Genomic DNA, 22,050 nt, shown 5'->3' with positions numbered 1-22,050 from the left:
CTATAAAGAGAAACAAGGAGGTAGATACAATACAACAAGAGAGGCATACTATACACTATACATGATAACAGAAGGAACACACTAAGATACTATAATAGAAAGAACATACTAAATGCTATAGCAGGAGAACAATACAGGATCTAACTATACCAATAATCACTAACCCATTTTTCTAAACAAAAGGTGATAGTAAATTGGGTATACATGATCATATAACATTAATGTGAATTTACACGGCCTAGCAATTTGTTTGCGGAATTTACGTTTGGTCCCCAGAATCTCTTGTAGGGAGAGCGTATAATATGGGTACTATCCATCACATTATGACCTTAATAAAACAAACATGTTTTAAGGTAATCAGTACGTTAGGATGTCAATTCAAAAGACAACTATGTACTTACATTTTCCCATTACTTTCATATTGTGACAGTTCCACTTGAAAGTTAATGCAAACTATTTTCGAGTTAAAGATAGTTATAAACTAGGGAAAACTTACAGTTTACAAACGACAAACAGAACATTCGAGTCTAGTACATTCAGTAGAAAGGAGGCCTATAATGCTAACTTTATGATTCCTTAGTGTATACATCAAGGATATATATTAATCGGATCCAACAGGTAGTAGGATGTGTGCTTTCCGCTTCATTTCCTGTTCCTTGTTTGGTTGTGGGCTTAGAGCAGATTCACCTAACCTACTATCTATCCGAACATAGCTACATATATGTTCCGTATATACCAAGTAATCATAAGGGGTACCAGGTATGGGCCAGGTCATAGTATACAAATTCAATACACCGTTTTCTAGTACAAAACATACTTTTCATAATAGAACATTTGGTAGGCAAAACTAGAAACTTACCAGTAAAGGGTATAATCCATTTCATTAAACCAGTATACACTTAAAGGACCTTAAGTGGTTAACTCTATAATACCTTGGTTTATACATCAGTTTTATATATAATTAATACCCGATAGGTAGTTGGATGTGTACTTTCTGCCTTATTTCATGTTCCTTGTTTGGTTGTGGGCTTAGGGCAGATTCACACAATTAACTATCTATTCGATATTAGATTATATATAGCTAATATAAACTAAGTGATGATAGAAGGAACCATTATGGTTACCATTTTTACTAAAAGAAATAAGGGGTTTCTTAAAGAATCTTTTAATCAAATATAAAGGAAATATTACATTTAACTCCATGAGTACCAAGTGAATACGCCAGGGTTATATACAACAATGATCTAACAAACAATGGGATGTGTGCTTTCCGCCTTACTTCTTATTCCTTGTTTGGTTGTGGGCTTAGGGCAGATACACACAATCGATTGTTTGTTTACCCTGGGTTTTTATATAATTTGTATCCATTTAGTACTCATAGAAAGGATTGTAGAGTCATTTTTACTTATCTTTCATCAAAGCATGAAACATAGGATTTTCTGGAGGAACAGGCGAACTTTTCTAAATAGAACTTACAACTTACTACAACTTTCTACAACTTACTTATATCACTAAAATCTTATCAACTCACTAGCTTAAATGTTGATCTACGCTTTCAAAATAACTTGTATTCTTAGGAGACCAGTAGATAGGTACGCGCACTGGGATTTAGAAGATGGAGCAGTTTAGCTTCATGTCTTATTTTGTTATTTACTTTGTAGTCTATGTTATGTGACCACATACTTTGTAAACACTTTCTTTCTAATGAAATGGTTGTTCATTACTTTGATTACTATGATGCATGTCTTGTGATACTAAACATGACGTCCTCCACCCCCTAACGTTTCCGCCATTCCGGTTTTGGGGTGTGACACATATTAATAATCACTAAGCTGCACAGAACAAGAATTGAAAGCAATCAAGTACTAAATCAAACATGCTAGGTAAAAATCAATCAACATAAGCCTTAACCAACTAGTAAATCAAATCTAAAATATCAAATCCATGAGTTCCAGCTTCATCTAGCTAACAGAAGAAGCTAGATTTAGCTAGACATCCTACCAATCAAACTAACAAGATTCATATTCATAAGTATATTGAAAAGTACCAAATCTAACACAAATTATGAGCTACTCTCCTCCTTTGGTGTTAAAAGCAAATTCCAGAACTTCTCCTTTTCTAAAAATCATCTCCATGAACTCCTTCAATCAGCCAAAAGTCCCCCAAGTCGTAATGGACAAGGGTTTATATAATTTCCATTTTTTCCAATCTCACATCGTGAGCCAATAAGCCTCACGTCGTGAGTGCGAGATGAACGTATTCGACAAGGACTCTTCTTTGATCCGGTGTATATCTTCTAGAATACTCTACTCACGTCGTGAGTCTTTCAATTACTCACGTCGTGAGTACGTTTTTTGCTGAGTTTTTTTATTCTTCTTTCCTTCAAGCCTCCAACGTTCCATGTTTTGTCAACTTTAGTCCCTCTCTTTGAAAATACTTCTATTTGGTTGCAAAATATAATTTAAGCTTATAAGTACCAATATTCTATGCAAATAACCAAATTACTAGTAAAATTGTAAATAAATATTGCCTAAAAATATGTATAAATATGGCAATATCAAAATACCCCACACTTGTGCTTTGCTTGCCCTCAAGAAAATCTAATTATTTTTTATTTAAACCTTCATCACTAACATCACTTAGAACGATCCAACTCAAACTCATCGATTATGCCAAGACCTCAACGCGTGCATTTGTGTATAATTTTTTTCCTAAGTAACCCCCCTCAATTCTAAATACTCACAAACCTCATAAACACGCGCCCACTTCTTTTGAGTAATGCTCATTTTATGCATCCCTCCGAATCCATCCGCAGAAAACTCTCTAACCTCAAGGTATTTTTGTAAAGCTACCCAAGCATACATAATCTAGAGAATTACAACTTTAAGATACCACACTATGGAGCTCTTGAATTCTTCATTTCTTTGATATTTGATCTTTGATCTTCATGCTTTGATACTTTTATAGCTCCAAAAATTCTTCAACTTTTTGGTAATTTCTCTCTCTTCTTTTTTTACATGTACTCACTTTTTTCACTCAAAACCCTACATGCTTAAGCAAGGGTGCTTAACTTCAACCCTTATTGGTTATATATATATATATATATATATATATATATATATATATATATATATATATATATATATATATATTAGTTTTGCTGGATAGATTTCAAGTACATGCTGCTAAACATATTGCATTCCTCAAACTAAGCGAGGTTGTGTTTTTGTCCCATGATTTCACTAGAATAACGGAGGCCACAAATGCACTATAGCGTATATTGGCTCAACTAAACATTTGAGCTCTCATCGGACCACCCATGCAATACTAGCAACTTAAGTTTAAATTATCATTATTACTAGAATTTTTTTATTTAGAATCTTATTTCAAATATATTTCTAAAACTTTTAAATTCACTAATTTCTAGCAATTTACTTTTTCGACCCCCTACCCTACACTTATTTCATACAATGCCCTAATTCTATGTGATAAAACTAAATAAAAGCAAGAAAAGGGAGAAAAAGGAACAGACTCCACTGGGATAGTAGTGGCGAGATCGAACTCCTGACGTGTGGATAAAATGTACATCTCGAATATGGACTTCTTCTAAATCGGAACTTGGATCTTGATCTTGCTAGATATGTAAAGCACCAATAACGACTCGAACCGTCAATCTTCAATAAAAGTGGTGCAAATCTCCAAAACTTGAAGATTAATGTGGGAAAGCTTGTGCCACATTATATAGTGGAGGAAACAAGCCAGAATAATATTCAAAATAACTCCAAAGAGAATGGTGGTGAAGTGTGTAGAAAATGGTGAATGAAAAGGCTACATTTTGTGACAATTTCCGACTCACGACATGAGTCATAGTGTCCACGACGTGAGGTAGCTAAACCTAAATTCTAAATTCCTTCGGAACCTAGCTCATGACGTGAGAAATAAGGACTCACGGCGTGAGAACTGGGCAAACAAAACTAAAGTAGCCCATCCTTCTTTGTAAATGAATGAACTCCAACCAATATCTTAATGAATTAAGACCCTTCTAAATGCATTATTTGACGACTCTTGTAACTCTATCCTCTCTCTCGACTCACCCCACACTTAATTCCAATTGTGGGTCTCGATTCTCGACTTTTGACACTAAATGACACTTGTCTAAATGTATATGCTCTCGACTCGACTTTCCTTCCCGAGACTCCTTTAGCAAATCTGAAATATAGCAACCAAAGGAAAAATAGAAGTAACATGATATTGTAACAAAATTTTAACAATCCAAACAAGTTCAAAATCCACACAACCCAAATTAAACTAAAAAACTAATTAATCAAAATAAAAGCAAAAGATCAATCATCTTCTTCATCGTTATGTGCTCCACTTGTGCCCGCTTCGTCTCCTCTTGACTGTTGATAAGAGCTCCATGTAGGACAAATGGGGTATTGATTCCCCAAGTGTGGTGTTTTCTCAATAACGAAATGTCGGACTATGTTCTCCATTGTACCCCCGATCCAATTAGTACTCAATGATAATTGATCAAAATATCCCGCCATATCTCCTCCAAAAGATGCTCCTCCAAAGGGTGCGTTTTGATGCACCCGCTACCCTCTCTCTCTCTCCTCTACCTCTAACATTCCTCCTACGAGGCCGTGGTTGTGGTTGTGGCTCGAGTTGATCATCTTGCTGCTCGTCACCATCATCATCATCCGAATGTAGAATTCCCCAATGAGACCCATAATTCTTTACTACCCGCATTGTCTCTAAATATCCCATAGTGAACTCATTTCCCTCCATATAAGTCAAAGAGCGGGTGATGTCGGGAATGAGAAAACCATAAGACCGGGCCAATCGTGTGATAAAATGGCCACCACAAATGGGGCTCCCGGGGCAGGAACTCGTAGCATATTCCGCCAAATAGCGGGCCAAAAAGTATGGAATGTTGTTGCATACTCGTGGCTGTAAAATTGACCACAAATAGAACAAGTTCATCTTTGTGACCTTGTCCCCATGACGTTTATGGTGGATGGAAAAGGTGATAAGACGGTGGAGTTGGCGGTGGATGGGAGATTTGATGTTGCTCTCTGGTGACACCCCAGAATTAAACACTCTGAAGCAATGTTGCTCCAAAAATCAACCCTCGATGCTCCATTTTCATACCCTTGGGCAGCCTCCCTCAAGAACATAATAAACTCATGAGTCATAGTCTCATGCGCCTCATACAAACCCATACGCCAAGAGAACTCCACCAAACTACATTCTCATTATTCGCCCCCGAGACGGAAGACCAAAGCTTGCTGATAGGTAGGATCTTGGACATTTTCATGAAATGCTACAGTTGCAAAGAACTCTACACAAAGTTCCTTGTACACCCTCTCTTGAATTCTAAACAAGTTGTGCCACCCTTTGCACGTAAATGAAAATCCATTTCCCAAAAATATATTTGTGAGATACTGGGACATTTGATAACCAAGCCCCACCTCCCTCAACCTTGCCCAATTAACTATAGGGGCAACATCAATCTCCCGGTTGTAAAGCCACCCCCAACCGGTTGTTGCACCGTGTCAAAATATCCTGAGGCAAAGTTGTTGGGAAAAGCTAAAATGGGTGCAAACTAGCCACCCTTATTGGAACCTCTCTTCTTGGACCCATTTCTGCAAAACAAAACAACAAACAACCACAAAACAAAAATCCAATACATTATGAGTAAACAAAAAACTATTTTGATGGTGCCAAGATTCACGTTGTGAGTTCGTCAACGAGGGTAAGAATCTGTCAAAGCAGCTTCCGAATCGGGCCAAAATTTTCAATGGGGTTTATTCATATGTTAAATCTAAGCACAATATGTGCTATATCACAAATTTTAGGGCACATATAAAGAATATACTAATTACCAAACCCTAGCCCTAAATGCAAATTATTAAAGCAAAATTAGCCATGAGAACTAAGTATTATTACCTTAAATTGGAAGATTATGTAAGCAAAAAGAGATTAAGAGTTGGAATTGACTGCAATTGGTAAGATGGGGGACCAGAAGACAGTCTCACTTTGTGGGGAATAAACATAGTGTGTAGGTCAAAAGAATCTATTTCTTATTTGTGGTCCCGTGACCTTTTCAACATTCACGTCTTGAATTCCTAAAGTTCACGTCGTGAGTTCTCGTGGACTGAAAAATTAGGCCATTCCATTAATGAACAAGTGGCTAAGCAATTGGTCCATTCAATTTAATACTAAATGGGCTAGAGTATATATTGGGCTAACTAACAGATGTCCGTGAGTTTTCTTTAACTCACGTTGTGAATCATAAGAGCTCACGACGTGAAGTCTGTCTGAGCACACAATTTCAAAATTAATCCCAAGTTTCACTAAATATATTTTAAAATTATTACCACTTAATTTTAGGGACCCCACACTCATTTTTTTTATTATGCATAAAATGTATAGATGATATGATCGATAAAAATGGAAAAACTAAAAAGAAAAAGAAAAGAAAATCCAAACCAAACCCGAGTTGCCTCCCGAGAAGCGCTTATTTTTTATGGAGTCGTGAGCCAGACTTCGTGCTTCCTACGTTGAGCTATTAGAGGAGTCCACCACCTGCACCTTCTGTTCTTTACATCGCCTCTTGTACGCTTGGACACGTCGAATGTACGCCTTCTTTGAATTCTCCTTTTTAGCTTTGGTCTCATCTTCATTGAGCTTGTGTTTGCCCCCTTTAGTCTCCAATTTTTCTTCACTTTTATTAAGCTCCCTAGGAATCTTTTCTTCCTTCACCAATGGACTCGTATCCTTTGAAGTAGCCTCGTCTTCATCACTCGACGATTTATCGCTTTCCTTACTCATCAAAGTTGTTGGTTTTGTGTAGGTAATGACTTCAACGAAAAATGGGACGGATGCTCTCGGTTCGGTGCGTTTGACTTGATGAATTGTCTTGATTTCTTCCTCCATGAGCTTTTCCAATTCTTCAAGATCATTATCTTCATCCATATTGAACACCTCACCTTTTACATCTTCGCCTTGAAAACCATCATGTACTCCAAACGTCTCCTCATCATCACCAACCCTCAATGTAAGCTTGGATTCACGAACATTAACTAAAGCTCTAGCAGTATGAAGTAGAGGGTGAAAAAGAATTATTGGTACATTAACATCCTCCTTCATATCCATAATCATAAAGTCAACTGGGAAAACAAATTTCCCAATTTTAACAAGGATGGCTTCTACAATTCCCCTCAGGTGAGTCACCGAACGATTGGCCATGTGGATTGTCATCTTTGGAGCATTCATTTTTTGAATATTCATATTTTGATAGAATGAATATGGCATCAAATTTATGCTAGCCCCGAAATCAGCTAAAGCATAAGTCTTCAACTTGTTTCCAAACTCACATGGAAGAGTGAGGCGTCCGGGATCTCCCATCTTCTTAGGTATCTCTCCCAATACAGCTCTTGAACTTTGTTCACTAAGAATGACCTTAGAGTTCTTCTTCAACTGCTGACGAGTGTCTACAAGATCTTGTAGTAACTTTGCGTATTCTGGAATTTTTGAAAGTGAATCGATAAAAGGGGTATTAATAGGAATACCCTTTATTTGCTGAATAAACTCCAGATGTTCCCTTTCCAGTGGACTGAGATGTGCTCGAGACGGAAACGACAAAGGCGGTCGGTAAGCCAGAACGGATTCTAAATTTTTATGTTCAGATTGAGCCCATGTTGTGAGCATGGCGGGCTCACGACGTGAGTCTGGTGTTTCAGCAACAATTTCGTTTTCGAGCTTCAACTTCTTTGGCTTTGTCCCGGATGGCTTTGGCTCCTCCTCTAGTGCTTCTAAGAACTCAGAGATGGCCTCTTCTTCATAATCAATCGCCATAACATGGGATTGAGTCTTCTTTTTAGGAATAGCTTCTCATTTACCAAAGTTTTAAGTTGGCCAATTTGAGCTTCAAGGTTATTGGTGGAGGCTTGCTGATTTCTCAGTGAGTTTTGTTGGTCAATCATCATGGCTTAATGATTTTTCATCAAGGTCTACTCTTCTTTGATCCTTCAATGATGCATCAGTATCATCATGTCTCTTCTCTGAAGCTTCCATGAAACAAACCAACATAGTCTCCAAATCAGATTTCTTCTCAGCTGGTGGTTGCTCTTTTTGGTAAAGAACCCTGACCAGTCTGCCTGGATTTCTCCTCTTTCTATTTCTTGTACTTATCATAAGGTAGCCACTCCTTCTTTGGCTTCCTCCAATCTTCATCAAACTTGTCCCCACTTGATTAGCAAACTTGAGCCTTCTTGTTCCCATATTCATCCAAATGGCAATCCTTAGTCAAGTGTGGCCCACTGCATCTCTCATATCCAACTCTTATTGCATGAACTGATTGGTCCATTTGGGTCAATCTCCGGTCCATAGTATTGAGCATTGCCATCATAGCAACCATCTCTTCAAAATGTGCACCCCCACTGCCTTTTGATCCTTCTTGTCTTGGGTTGTGGTACTCATGAGAGTGTTTTGCAAATTCTTCAACCAACTCCTTGACCTCCCTTGGATTTTTCTTTTTCAGTGGCCCTTGAGAATCAAGGAGTTGCCTTGTCATAACATTGACCCCATCATAGAAAATAGACATCTGTTGTTTAACATTAAGATCATGTTGCGGACAATTCCTTAAGAATCCTTTGTAACGCTCCCATGCTTCGTATAGTGACTCCCCCGGTTGTTGCTCAAAGTTGGCTATTGCCTTCTTGAGTTTGGCTATCTTGGAAGGTGGGCAAAACTGATCTAGAAATTGCTCACGCATTTGAGCCCAAGTAGTGATTGTACCAGGTGGAAGTGCTTTCAACCAGTCTTTTGAAGCTCCCTTGAAAGTGACTAGTAACATCCTTAGCAAGACAGTATCTCTATCGACATTTGGGACATTGAAATAGACAGCAATGTCATTGACCTCATCTAGATGCTTAAAATCATCCTCATGATCCTTTCCATAAAATGGAACATCCTTAAGTGCAGTAAGGATGTGTCCCTTTAGCTCGAATGTGGCAGTGCCAGGAATCACGGGTTGTGCTAAACCTGGACCAACATCATCTCGAATTCGCTTCTTGTAAGCTCCCATTGACATTTCTTCTATGTTTGTCATCTTGTTTCTTGGCTCATTCCCAGTTTCACTCGTATAAAGTCCAAACTCGGTCTCGGAGTCATACTCGGATTCGGTTGGGATAGGTAAATGATCTAACTTTTCAACCTTGCTCTTGTTCTTTGAAGATGAACTCGACTCTTCCGTTTTCTTCCCCGACTTCTTTGAGAACACTGACTTGAATTCTTGTAAGGGTGTCTTCTTTGGTGTTTAATTTTCTTTCACGTTCTTATCCTTCTTTTTGTGAAGGGACGACTCTGGATCTTCAAGTGGTGGCACCAAAGGTGTGTTAGAGCCTCTGGTCATGAACTCTTACAAAATAAACAAAATAAAAACATAAAACTGAACAAAAACTAAATAAAAACTTCCTACTAACTGGCCACCACGACGTGGTAAAGGCTACCACCTCGTGTTGTCACAGAAAAACAAACAAAAAATAAAAACGAAAAAAACGAGAAAATACTAAACTCACGTCGTGAGTTAGGTACTGGAACAAAAAATAAGCTGAAAAAGTAACTTTTTGCAGGTTTTACCCCACAAAAATGATCGATTAATCTAAAGCAAATAAACAAACTATCAAATAAGTCGTTCCCCAGAAACGGCGCCAAAAACTTGATGTTAACAAAAGTACCTACTAGTTTTAAATTTATAACCTAACTAACTTAACTAACTAATATGCACCTAGGCAGTGTACCTAGTCGGATTGTAGTGTTGTAAAGTAAGTTGGGGTCGAACACATGGAACAGTTTTTACTAGTTAACCTATCTACTATTAAATTAACCTAATTTTCTAACAAAGTTTGGGGTTTTATTTGATTTTGCAAGATCAGAAAAACTTAATTCTTAACTCAAATTCAACTATAAACAAACACTTCTGTTAGTTCGAATCTGCTTTCCCTCAATGGCTTATAAATTAGATATGATCATTATTGTTGGTTACCAATTAAGAAAGTATTAGCAATTCAATTCCAAATTAACTAATATTCAATTAATTCATGTAGATCAATGTGTGTTCACACATTAGTTAACACAGAATTAATTACTTAATGGATTGGAGATATGTACGATTGATTTGCAAAACACAATTATATTCATAATTTGTATTCTCTAGCACATCCTAATTTAATGATTCAACTGCTTAACTAAGATTGGTTTTATCCTAGCTCTAATAATTTAATGCTCACTAAATTACCAGGTATTCTAATTCATGCATATTAATAATCACTAAGCTGCAAAAAACAAGAATTGAAAGCAATCAAGTACTAAATCAAACATGCTAGGTAAAAATCAATCAACATAAGTCTTAACCAACTAGTAAATCAAATCTAAAATATCAAATCCATGAGTTCCAGCTTCATCTAGCTAACAGAAGTAGCTAGATTTAGCTGGACATCCTACCAATCATACTAACAAGATTCATATTCATAAGTATATTGAAAAGTACCAAATCTAACACAAATTATGAGCTACTCTCCTCCTTTGGCATTGAAAGCCAATTCCACAACTTCTCCTTCTCTAAAAATCGTCTCTAGGAACTCCTTCAATCAGCCAAAAGTCCCCTAAGTCGTAACAGACAAGGGTTTATATAATTTCTGAATTTTCCAATCTCACATCGTGAGCCAATAAGACTTATGTCGTGAGTGCGAGATTAACGTATTCGACAAGGACTCTTCTTTCATCCGATGCATATCTTTTAGAATACTCTACTCACTTCATGAGTCTTCAATTACTTACGTCGTGAGTACGTTTTTTGCTGAGTTTTTTATTCTTCTTTCCTTCAAGCCTCCAAAGTTCCATGTTTTGTCAACTTTAGTCCCTCTCTTCGAAAATACTTCTATTTAGCTACAAAATATAATTTAAGCTTATAAGTACCAATATTCTATGCAAATAACCAAATTATTAGTAAAATTGTAAATAAATATTGCCTAAAAATATGTATAAATATGGCAATATCAGGATCCTCAATACCCGAGAAAATTAAGTAAGACCTGTTAAACTTCCTTCGAACCAGAAGCAAAACGTTCACACGGAAACACAAAGATATGATCGGTATAGACAAGAGTATTGTCACTCACAAACTTAATATTGATCCTTTTTTCAAACTAATACATCAAAAGAGAAGGAATTTTGAACCCGAAAGGAATCAGATCATCCAAGAAGAAGTGGAAAAGCTCCTCAAGACAGGGATGATCAAGGAAGTGAAGTTCCCGAGATGGGTAGCTAATGTAGTCGTTGTACAGAAGAAGAACGGCAAGTGGCGAGTATGTGTAGACTACACGGATCTTAACAAGTCTTGGCCTAAGGATCCTTTTCCTCTGCCGCACATTGACTCCATGATAAATGCAACGGCTGGCCAGGAACTCTTAAACTTCATGGATGCTTCAGCAGGATTCCAACAAATCCAGATGGAACCATCCGATCAAAAAGATACAACATTTATAACACCAACATGTATATATTTTTACACTACAATGCCTTTTGGTCTTAAAAATGCAGGTGCAACATATCAAAGACTGGTAAACCGGATGTTTAAAGACAAGTTGGGGGCACCATGGAGGTCTATAGTGACGACATGGCGGTGAAGTCCATGAAAGTTGAAGATCATCTCAGGGATCTCAAAGAATCCTTCAACACTCTAGAAGAATACAACATGAAGTTGAATCCGTCTAAATGTCTATTTGGGATGAATTCGGGCAAGTTCCTTGGGTATATGGTAACCTAGAGAGGAATAGAAGCAAGCCCAGAGCAGATCAAAGAAATCATCGAGCTGAAATCTCCATCTTCAACAAAAGACATCCAAAGGCTAACCAGAAGAGTAGTAGAACTCAACAGGTTCATTTCAATATCCTCAGAAAGGTGTAAGCCCTTCATTGGTGTACTCCATCCCCTCATGGTTGCTTTAAGGACATGTATGGCTGAGGAATCCTAGTAGCAGTAGTGTCGATCCCGATGATAATCCTTAGGCTAGGCCCCTTGTGATAGGTGTTTAGGGACGTAAAGTGAGGATAACGGGAACGGATAATCAAGGTTATTGTTGGTTGATGAAATTAATAAATTTATTGTTGGTTAATGAAATTAATAAATTTTATTATTTGTGGGTTGAAAACCCTATATGCTCACCAGGTTCCCAAGTCTGACCCACTCAACTTTTTATATTCAGGTGTGGACCCAGAGCATAGTTTGGATGATGAAGAAGGATTTTTGGATTATAGGCCAGTAGTTGTAAATTACTGTTGTAAGGCATATGATGTACCGTTTATGCTTTTGGTCTGCATCGGAACATAACATCCCGAGGTTTTGATATATATAATAAAAATACATATTTCTTTAAGAAATGTTTTGATAAATTTTTATCATGTTTTGTTATGGACACAAATTCTGCAACATCTTTTGAAAGCTTACTCTGATTTTATTTTAAAAGCATAAATTAAATCGGTCTTTTCTGGCCGAGAAACTTGGAGATGTCACAGTTGGTATCCAAGCATTAGCTTAAGAGAACTAGGAATTTGTAGGATTTCTAGACTTAAACTTAGAATGCTAAGTGATGATCGTGAGATGAGTATATACTATATTTTAGACACGAGCACTAGTATATTATACGAAAGATGCCTAAATTTTTTTATGTGCTAAATGCTATATGTTTGCCATATATGTCGTTATTTATTTGGATCTATGGTCTGTTTCCGACCGGATCTGGAAACCTTATGTGTTCAGGATTCAAAGCGTACGACTACAATATTAGAACTAGTATGTAACGTTTCGAAGTGATAAGGAGAATTTAAATATCTATCGTGAATAAAGATCTAAATTCACCTTATTTAGTATATATATTGTAATGGCAAGAACTCGAAGTGGAGCTGGAAATGCAAACAGAAACCAGCAACCTCAACCCCAAGTGATGGAACGGGTGCCTATAGCAGAAGCTGCACCAGAACCGATCACAATGGATAGAGTACAAGCCATGATTCAGACAATAATGACTAAACAAAGGGAGTAAATGAGGCAAATATTGTTGAACAACAGGAGTGAACCTTCAATACCTATTGAACAACTTGAATTAAATGACGATCAATCAGAGGAAGGAAATTATAGTAGATATGTTGGTCAGACTGAACCGCTTGTGGTTAGGAGATATAACCACGAGGATGGAGTGGAGAGAAATGGATGCAAGTATAAAGACTTTATTACTTGCAAGCCATCAACTTTCACTGGAAAAGAAGATCCCGTCGGAATAATGGATTAGATCTCGGAAATGGAATTGGCCTTCATGACAGGTGGTTGTCAAGGCAAGTTACAAAACCATATTTGTAGTGCATCAGTTCAGAGGTGGCGTTGTTCGCTGGTGGAACACTCTGGGGAAGACCCTAAGCCCTAATGAGCCTCTACAACTGACTTGGGTAGAGTTCTTGGTGCAATTCAAGTGCAAGTACTGCTCGGCCCAAAATGTGCTTGAATTAGAGAACCAATTTCTGCCATTAAAGAAGGGAAGCATGTCCATTGATGAATATACCAATAACTTCACATACAAAATGGAGTTTGCTTTGCGTATTGCCCCAGACGAGCTGACCAAAATTGACAAGTACACAAAGGGACTTCCATATGAGTATGCGGTGCCAGTGCATCAGGCACTTACTTTGGAGGCAGCTATCTGGGCTGCCAAGTCTCTTGAAGATATGATTAAAGAGAGAGCCGCCAGCAAGGTTGAAGTTGGCGAAAAGAGAAAGATTGAAGGAACTTCAGGTTTCAACAAGAAGAACAAGTTCTCGAAGTATGGTTCGAGGAAATTCGGAGGAGGAGCCAAAGCGAAATGGTGTGACAAGTGTAAGAAGAAACATGTTGGCAAATGTAGCGATGAAGTCACATGTTACAAATATGGAAAGCCTAAGCATTACGCCAATGAATGCACCTTCAATAAGAAAGTATGTTATGAGTGCAATGAAGAGGGGTACATTTTGAGGGACTGCCCGAAGAAGAAAGAGGCAGCGAAGCCCAATCTTCCACCAAAGCCAAAAGCCAGAGCTTTCCAGATGACACTGGAAGTCGTAAAGGATGAAGCGGATGCCGCTTCAGGTACCTTTCTTGTAAATGGATTGCCTACCAATTTATTGTTTGATTCCGGAGCAAATTACTCCTTTATATCACATAAATTTGGTGTAAGACTAGCATTGCCTATAGAAAAACTTGATGATTCCCTAACTGTAGAAGTTGCTAGTGGCATATTCATACTTGTTAGCGATTGTATTAGGAATATCGTTATCGACCTGAACGGAAACGAATTCCTTGAGAAGTTGTTACCCATTGAGTTGAATGGTTTTGACATCGTTCTAGGAATGGATTGGCTTAGCGCCAATGATGTCGAAATATTGTGCAAGAAAAAGATAGTAAGGGTAAACCCACCTGGAAAAGAGTTATTTATGGTATACGAAGACAAGCACATAGTAAATTCTAGAATCATTTCCCTAATGAAAGCCAGAAAATGTTTATCTAAAGGATGTACCTCATACTTGGCATTCGTGATCGATGCTAAGAAGGAGAAAAAGTGTATGCAAAGTATACCGGTGGTGTGTGACTATCCGGAAGTTTTTCCCGAAAATCTTCCTGGATTGCCCCCGGATAGACAAGTGGAGTTTAGAATAGACTTGTTACCAGGAACAACACTAATAGCAAAATCCCCATATCGATTAGCACCGACAGAGATGAAGGAGCTTATTACACATATTTAGGAGTTGTTGGACAACGGTTTCATTAGACCTAGTTCATCACCCTGGGGAGCTCCGGTGTTATTTATGAAGAAGAAAGATGGGAGCATGAGAATGTGCATAGATTACAGAGAGATGAACAAGGAAACAATAAAGAACAAGTACCTATTGCCAAGGATTGATGACATGTTCGATCAGTTGCAAGGTTCGAGCTATTTCTCGAAGATCGATCTTAGGTCAGGATATCACCAACTAAAGGTGAGAAAGCAGGATATTGAGAAGACTGCATTTAGAACATGATATGGACACTACGAGTTTTTGGTTATGTCGTTTGGACCCAATGCTCCAACAACATTCATGGATTTGATGAACATGGTTTGTAAACCATCCTTGATAAATCTGTGATAGTGTTCATAGATGATATTTTGATTTATTCAAAAAACAAGCAGGAGCATGACAAGCATCTACGTGAAGTGCTAGAAGTTCTTAAAAAGGATAAGTTGTATGCAAAGTTCTCAAAATTTGATTTTTAGATTGAAGAAGTCCAATTTTTGGGTCATGTGGTTAACCAAGAAGGGATTATGGTTGACCCAGCTAAGATTAAAGCTATAACAAAGTGGGAACAACTAAAGAGTCGTACGAAGATCCGAAGCTTTCTAGGATTAGTTGGATGTTACTAAAGGTTTAACCAAGTCTTTTCTTTGATAGTTGCTCCATTGACAACTTTGACCCACAAAGGAGCTACTTATACTAGGAGTGAGAAGCATAAGGAAGCATTCGAGAAGCTAAAGAAGAAATTATGTGAAACACCGATTATTTCTCTACCCGATGGAGTTGAAGGCTTCGTAGTGTATAGCGATGCATCGGGAGTCGGGTTGGGATGTGTTCTAAACGTAGTTTTTTCAATATCCTGCTCTCTTACCTTTAGCTGATGATATCCTGACATAAGATCGATCTTCGAGAAATAGTCGAACCTTGCAACTAATCGAACAGGTCATCAATCATTGGTAACAGGTACTTGTCATTTATGGTTGCCTTGTTCAGCTCTCTGTAATCTATGCACATTCTCATGCTCCCATCTTTCTTCTTCACAAATAACACCGAAGCTCCCCAGGGCAATGAACTAGGTCTAACGAAACCGTTGTCCAACAACTCCTAAAGTTGTGTAATAAGCTCCTTCATCTCTGTCGGTGCTAATCGATATGAGGCTTTTGCTATCAGTGTTGTTCCTGGTAACAAGTCTATTCTAAACTCCACTTGTCTATCAGGGGGCAATCCAGGAAGATTTTCGGGAAAAACTTCCGGATAGTCACACACCACTGGTATACTTTGCATACACTTTTTCTCCTTCTTAGCATCGATCACGAATGCCAAGTATGAGGTGCATCCTTTAGATAAACATTTTCTGGCTTTCATTAGGGAAATGATTCTAGAATTTACTCTGTGCTTGTGTCTGTATACCATAAATGACTCTTTTCCAGGCGGGTTTACCCTTACTATCTTTTTCTTGCACAACATTTCGGCATCATTGGCGCTAAGCCAATCCATTCCTAGAACGATGTCAAAATCATTCAACTCAATGCGTAACAACTTCTCAAGGAATTCGTTTCCGTTCAAGTTGATAACGATATTCCTAATACAATCGCTAACAGGTATGAATTTGCCACTAGCAACTTCTACAGTTAGGGCATCATCAACTTTTTCTATAGGCAATGCTAGTCTTACACCAAATTTATGTGATATAAAGGAGTAATTTGCTCCGGAATCAAACAATAAATTGGCAGGCAATCCATTTAAAAGAAAGGTACCTGAAGCGACATCCGCTTCATCCTTTACGGCTTCCAGTGTCATCTGGAAAGCTCTGGCTTTTGGCTTTGGTGGAAGATTGGGCTTCGCTGCCTCTTTCTTCTTCGGCAGTCCCTCAAAATGTGCCCCTCTTCATTGCACCCATAACGTACTTTCTTATTGAAAGTGCATTCATTGGCATAATACCCAGACATTCCACATTTGTAGCAAGTGACTTCCTCGCTACATTTTCCAACATGTTTCTTCTTACACTTATCATACCATTTTGTTTTGCCTCTTCTTCCTCTCGAATCAGACTTCGAGAACTTTCCCTTCTTGTTGGAACCTGAAGTTCCTTCAAACTTTCTCTTTTCACCAACTTCAACATTGCTAGTGGCTATCCCCTTAATCATATCTTCAACAGACTTGGCAGCCCAGATAGCTGTCTCCGAAGTAAGTGCCTGACGCATTGGCACCGCATACTCCCATGGAAGTCCCTTTGCGTAGCTATCAATTTTGGTCAGCTCATCTGGGACAATACGCAAAGCAAACTCCATTTTTTTTGTGAAGTTATTGGTGTATTCATCGATGGACACACTTCCCTTCTTCCATGTCAGGAATTGGTTTTCTAGCTCAAGCACATTTTGGGCCGAGCAGTACTTGCGCTTGAATTGCACCAAAAACTTTGTCCAAGTCAGTTGCAGAGGCTCATTAGGTCTTAGGGTCTTCCCTAGAGTGTTCCACCATCGAACAACGCCACCTCTGAACTGACGCACTACAAATATGGTTTGTAACTTGCCTTGACAACCACATGTCATGAAGACCAATTCCATTTCCGATATCCAATCCATTACTCCAACGGGATCTTCTTTTCCAGTGAAAGTTGATGGCTTGCAAGTAATAAAGTCTTTATACTTGCATCCATTTCTCTCCACTCCATCCTCGTGGTTATATCTCCTAACCACAAGCGGTTCAGTCTGACCAACATATCTACTATAATTTCCTTCCTCTGATTGATCGTCATTTAATTCAAGTTGTTCAATAGGTATTGAAGGTTCACTCCTGTTGTTCAACAATATTTGCCTCATTTACTCCCTTTGTTTAGTCATTATTGTCTGAATCATGGCTTGTACTCTAGCCATTGTGATCGGTTCTGGTGCAGCTTCTGCTATAGGCACCCGTTCCATCACTTGGGGTTGAGGTTGCTGGTTTCTGTTTGCATTTCCAGCTCCACTTCGAGTTCTTGCCATTACAATATATATACTAAATAAGGCGAATTTAGATCTTTATTCACGATAGATATTTAAATTCTCCTTATCACTTCGAAACATTACATACTAGTTCTAATATTGTAGTAGCACGCTTAGAATCCTGAACACATAAGGTTTCCAGATCCGGTCGGCAATAGACCATAGATCCAAACAAATAATGGCTTATATGGCAAACATATAGCATTTAGCACACAAAAACATTTTAGGCATCTTTCCTCAAATATACTAGTGCTCGTGTCGAAAATATATTAGACACTCATCTCATGATTATCGCTTAGCATTCTAAGTTTAAGTCTAGAAATACTACAAATTTGTAGTCCGCTTAAACTAATGCTCTGATACCAACTGTGACATTCCCAAGTTTATCGGCCAGAAAAGATCGATTTAATTTATTCTTTTAAAATAAAATCAGAGTAATCTTTTAAAAGATGTTGCAGAATTTGTCTCCAAAACAAAACATGATAAAATTTTATCAAAACATTTCTTAAAGAAATATGTATTTTCATTATATATCAAAACCTCAGGATGTCATGTTCCGATACAGACCAAAAGCATAAACATTACATCATAAGCCTTACAACAGTTATTTACAACTAGTGGCCTATAATCCAAAAATCCTTCTTCATCATCCAAACTATGCTCTGGGTCCACTACCTGAATATAAAAAGTTGAGTGGGTCTGGCTTGGGAGCTTGGTGAGCATATAGGGTTTTCAACCCACAAATAATAAAATTTATTAATTTCATTAACCAACAACAAATTTATTAATTTCATAAACCAACAATAACCCTGATTAATCGTTCTCGTTATCCTCACTTTACGTCCCTAAACACCTATCACAATGGACCTAGCCTAAGGATCATCATCGGGATGGACACTATTGCTAAGGGGATTCTTCAGCCATACATGTCCTTAAGGAAACCATGAGGGGGATGGAGTACACCAATGGACATATAGTTCACCAACACGTACAGGTTGCGAACCTGCTACCGTTCCACTGGACTCTCTAGAAAGGTCTGTGGTTGTCATCTATACTTCACTAGATGACTACAACATCAACAACAACAATATCATCGAGGCCTCTCATCATTTTAACACACATCAACTATTTAATCTACCAATGTTTTACCCAACATATTTGTAGATAAAAATGCATATACAATTTAAAATTTGTATAAAACATCTATTCAACACTCATCTCAAATAAACAAACAATATAATTACACATAGCACATATTTTATAGAAAATACTTCATATCTATGTGTAAGATGATAATGACTACTCACTCACCTGATTTAATGATAATAGGGCAGCACTTCGTTTCTTAAAATGATCGTTTCCGATGAAACCGAGATGTTTTCTCAAAAACCGGGTTTCACGCGGGCAGAGTTTCGGCTCGAAAACTCTTTTTCTCGGGATCTTCGGGCTCTTCGGGACTTGCTTATGATGCTAGGGTAGTATTTTAGGGTTGGGGGTATTTTTTGTAGGTAAAAAGAAAGTATAAGGTGGGAGGATAGAAATTGTAAACATATATTCGGATGGCATCGATCACTATTTATGTTGGGTCAAAAATATGGATTATATTTTACTTTTCTAGAAAAATGTATTTTTGTGTCTTGGACCGTAAACAACTTGGTGTTTACGGCCATATACATGTTTAAGGCTGTGTTTACGGCCGTAAACAGGTTTACGGTCGTAAACCCATTTACGGCCCATGTTCACCAAGCCCATGTTCCCCTTGTATATATAGGTGTTAGGGGTGAGGAGTAGATATTGATGAACAGAAGAGAGTTTACGGCCTAGAGAGAGAGAAACGAGTGTGTGTGAATCTTGTATTTGGATCTACATTCTAATCATCAAATAAAACAAGATTCATATTATTCTTCTTCTACTTCTCTTCTATTTGATCTGACATCATCCGTTTGATTGGGATTCCGCAACATCAAACGGATCTGATTGATACACAGGCATTTTAGGGACTTACAATTGGTATCAGAGCGTAGACGATTCAACTTAGGTACGTTACGTAGGTTCAGATTGCCCCTTATCACTTGCTAATTTCATTTCCCAAACAATACTTACAAACAAAAATTGTTAAGAAAATGAAAAATTGTCTTTAAAACGAATCAGAGTAAGAGAGAAACTAGATATTGATGAACACGAAGGAGTGTACGACCAAGAGAGAAACTAGAGAGAAGTTTTGTGTGTGTGAATCTTTTGTACCCGGATCTTCATTCTAATCAATTCATACATAGATTCATCATATTCTTCTTCTTCTTCTCTTCTATTTTATCAGACATCATCCGTTTGATTGGGATTCCGCACCATCAAACGGATCTGATTGATACACAAGCATTTTAGGGACTCACAATTGGTATCAAAGTTTGGTTGTATCAGTCAATTTTGTCAGATTTGGAGCATTATTTGATCTTATTTTCGAAAGATTTTTGCGTTTTTAGATAGATCTCTAAAAAATAAGGGGGGTTTGTTCTTCGTGTTTTTCATAAAAAATGGTTTTCGATCGAGTTTTGGAGCTTCAAAGTCGAAAAATCGGTGCTTTTGGTCGAAACCTGCGAGGGTGTGGTGGAGTTTGCGGCCGGCGAATAGGGTTTCGGAGTTCACGACTCGAGGTTCACGATTCGGAGTTTACGGCCGGTCCTCAGAGTTTACGGTCAGCAGCAGCTTCCGGTTCGCACCAGGTCCTCGCATCAAAAATAATACACGCATTGCGGGTGCCTGGGATAGAACCCGGGACCTCTGGTTCATAAACAAAGCGCTTTACCAACTCCTCCAGCCACAACTTTGTTCCTTCCCTCCCAATTTTAATTCAAAACCACTCCCTTTTGTTCCTAATTTCGCAATGTTTACATTTTTAGCCCAAAATCAATTTTCTTTTCTTTTTGAATTCCTTTTTTTTCATCTAACAAAAAAAAAGAAAAATAAAATAAAAATTAATAATTAATAAATAAAATTATATTTTAATTTTTGACTTTTATTCTTTTAACTTTTGACCTTAAATTTTGACTTTGACTTTCAAGTTTGACCTTTAACTTTAAACTTTGACTTTTTCGTTTAACTTTTAAATTTTCAAATTTAGTTTTCGGTTTGACATTTAAGTTTGACTTTTGAGTTTAACTTTTTTAATTTGACTTTTAAGGTTGACTTTTGAGGTTTATAATCAAAGGGTTTGACTCTTAAGTTTGATTTTGGCTTCTTGATGTGTTTTTAATGACTTTTAAGGTCAACGAGGGAAATCAAGACATGAAAGAGAGTCGCCAGGAGATGTTAAGACAAAATTTCAACATTTTCGATTATATCCCTGGAGAAACCCTCGAAACTCAGTTGCAGCGATTTATTACACTTACTACTGAGATGAATATAGTTGGGATCTTCTTGTCCAAATCTGAGATAAACAAAAAGCTATTGAATTCACTTCCAAAATCATGGGATATGAACGTAGCTGTCATCAAGAAGACAAAAGATCTCAATCGTCTAAGTCTTGCTGCTGTTATTGAAGAACTTGACGCTTTGAAGTGTGGGAAAACAATGAGTTCCGTAAACCTTCCGGTCAATGAAGTTTCATGTTCTCAATCATGTGAAGTTTCATGTACACTATCTAGTGAAGATACAATTAAATTTCTTTGGGAAAAAATTGATTTATTAAAAAGAGAAGTTGAGGACCTGAGATATGAAGGATATCAACTCAGGAAAGGACAGAAACCCCTGAAGGTTGAATTAGAAACAAAAATAAAGGACTTTAAGAGAATTCAGCAAGACTACAGTGAAAAATGTGAACATTATGATTATATCAAGAGACAGAATGTTGAGTTAATTACTGAGCTTGATACATTAAAAGGGCAATCTGAAACTGCAAATTTTGATTTTAAAAAGTTTGATGTATCAAGCGAAGTAGTTGTCAACATGATAGACCATTGCATTCAATTTAAACATAATCAGTCAAAGGGTTTAGGATATGATAATGTACCTCCTCCTTTTAATCATACATATATGTGACATCCCCAATTTCACGTCCATAAAAGACCGATTTGTTTATGCATTGTTTTAAAATCAGAGTAATCCTTTTTAAGGAAAACAGTTGCGGAAATTGTCCCAAAAACAAAATATTATAACCATTTATCAAAACATTTCTCAAAGAGAATGTATTTTCATTAAATAATAAAACC

The 22,050-nt window shown here is 37.5% G+C and overlaps 1 non-coding gene across 1 annotated transcript; it reads left to right on the top strand.

The window, feature by feature from the left end:
- The first annotated feature begins 8,624 nt into the window (after positions 1 to 8,624).
- On the top strand, positions 8,625 to 8,731 carry LOC145055925 (small nucleolar RNA R71). Its single transcript, XR_013685470.1, has one exon. It is a non-coding gene; the product is annotated as a small nucleolar RNA R71 (small nucleolar RNA).
- Positions 8,732 to 22,050: the final 13,319 nt, after the last annotated feature.

This window comes from Lactuca serriola, chromosome 5 (assembly GCF_051521515.1).
Source record: "Lactuca serriola cultivar US96UC23 chromosome 5, Lser_US96UC23_V15, whole genome shotgun sequence".
In the NCBI taxonomy this organism is placed as follows: domain Eukaryota; kingdom Viridiplantae; phylum Streptophyta; class Magnoliopsida; order Asterales; family Asteraceae; genus Lactuca; species Lactuca serriola.
The sequence above is the reverse complement of the archived record's forward strand: the minus strand, read 5'-3'. Positions and strand labels throughout refer to the sequence as shown.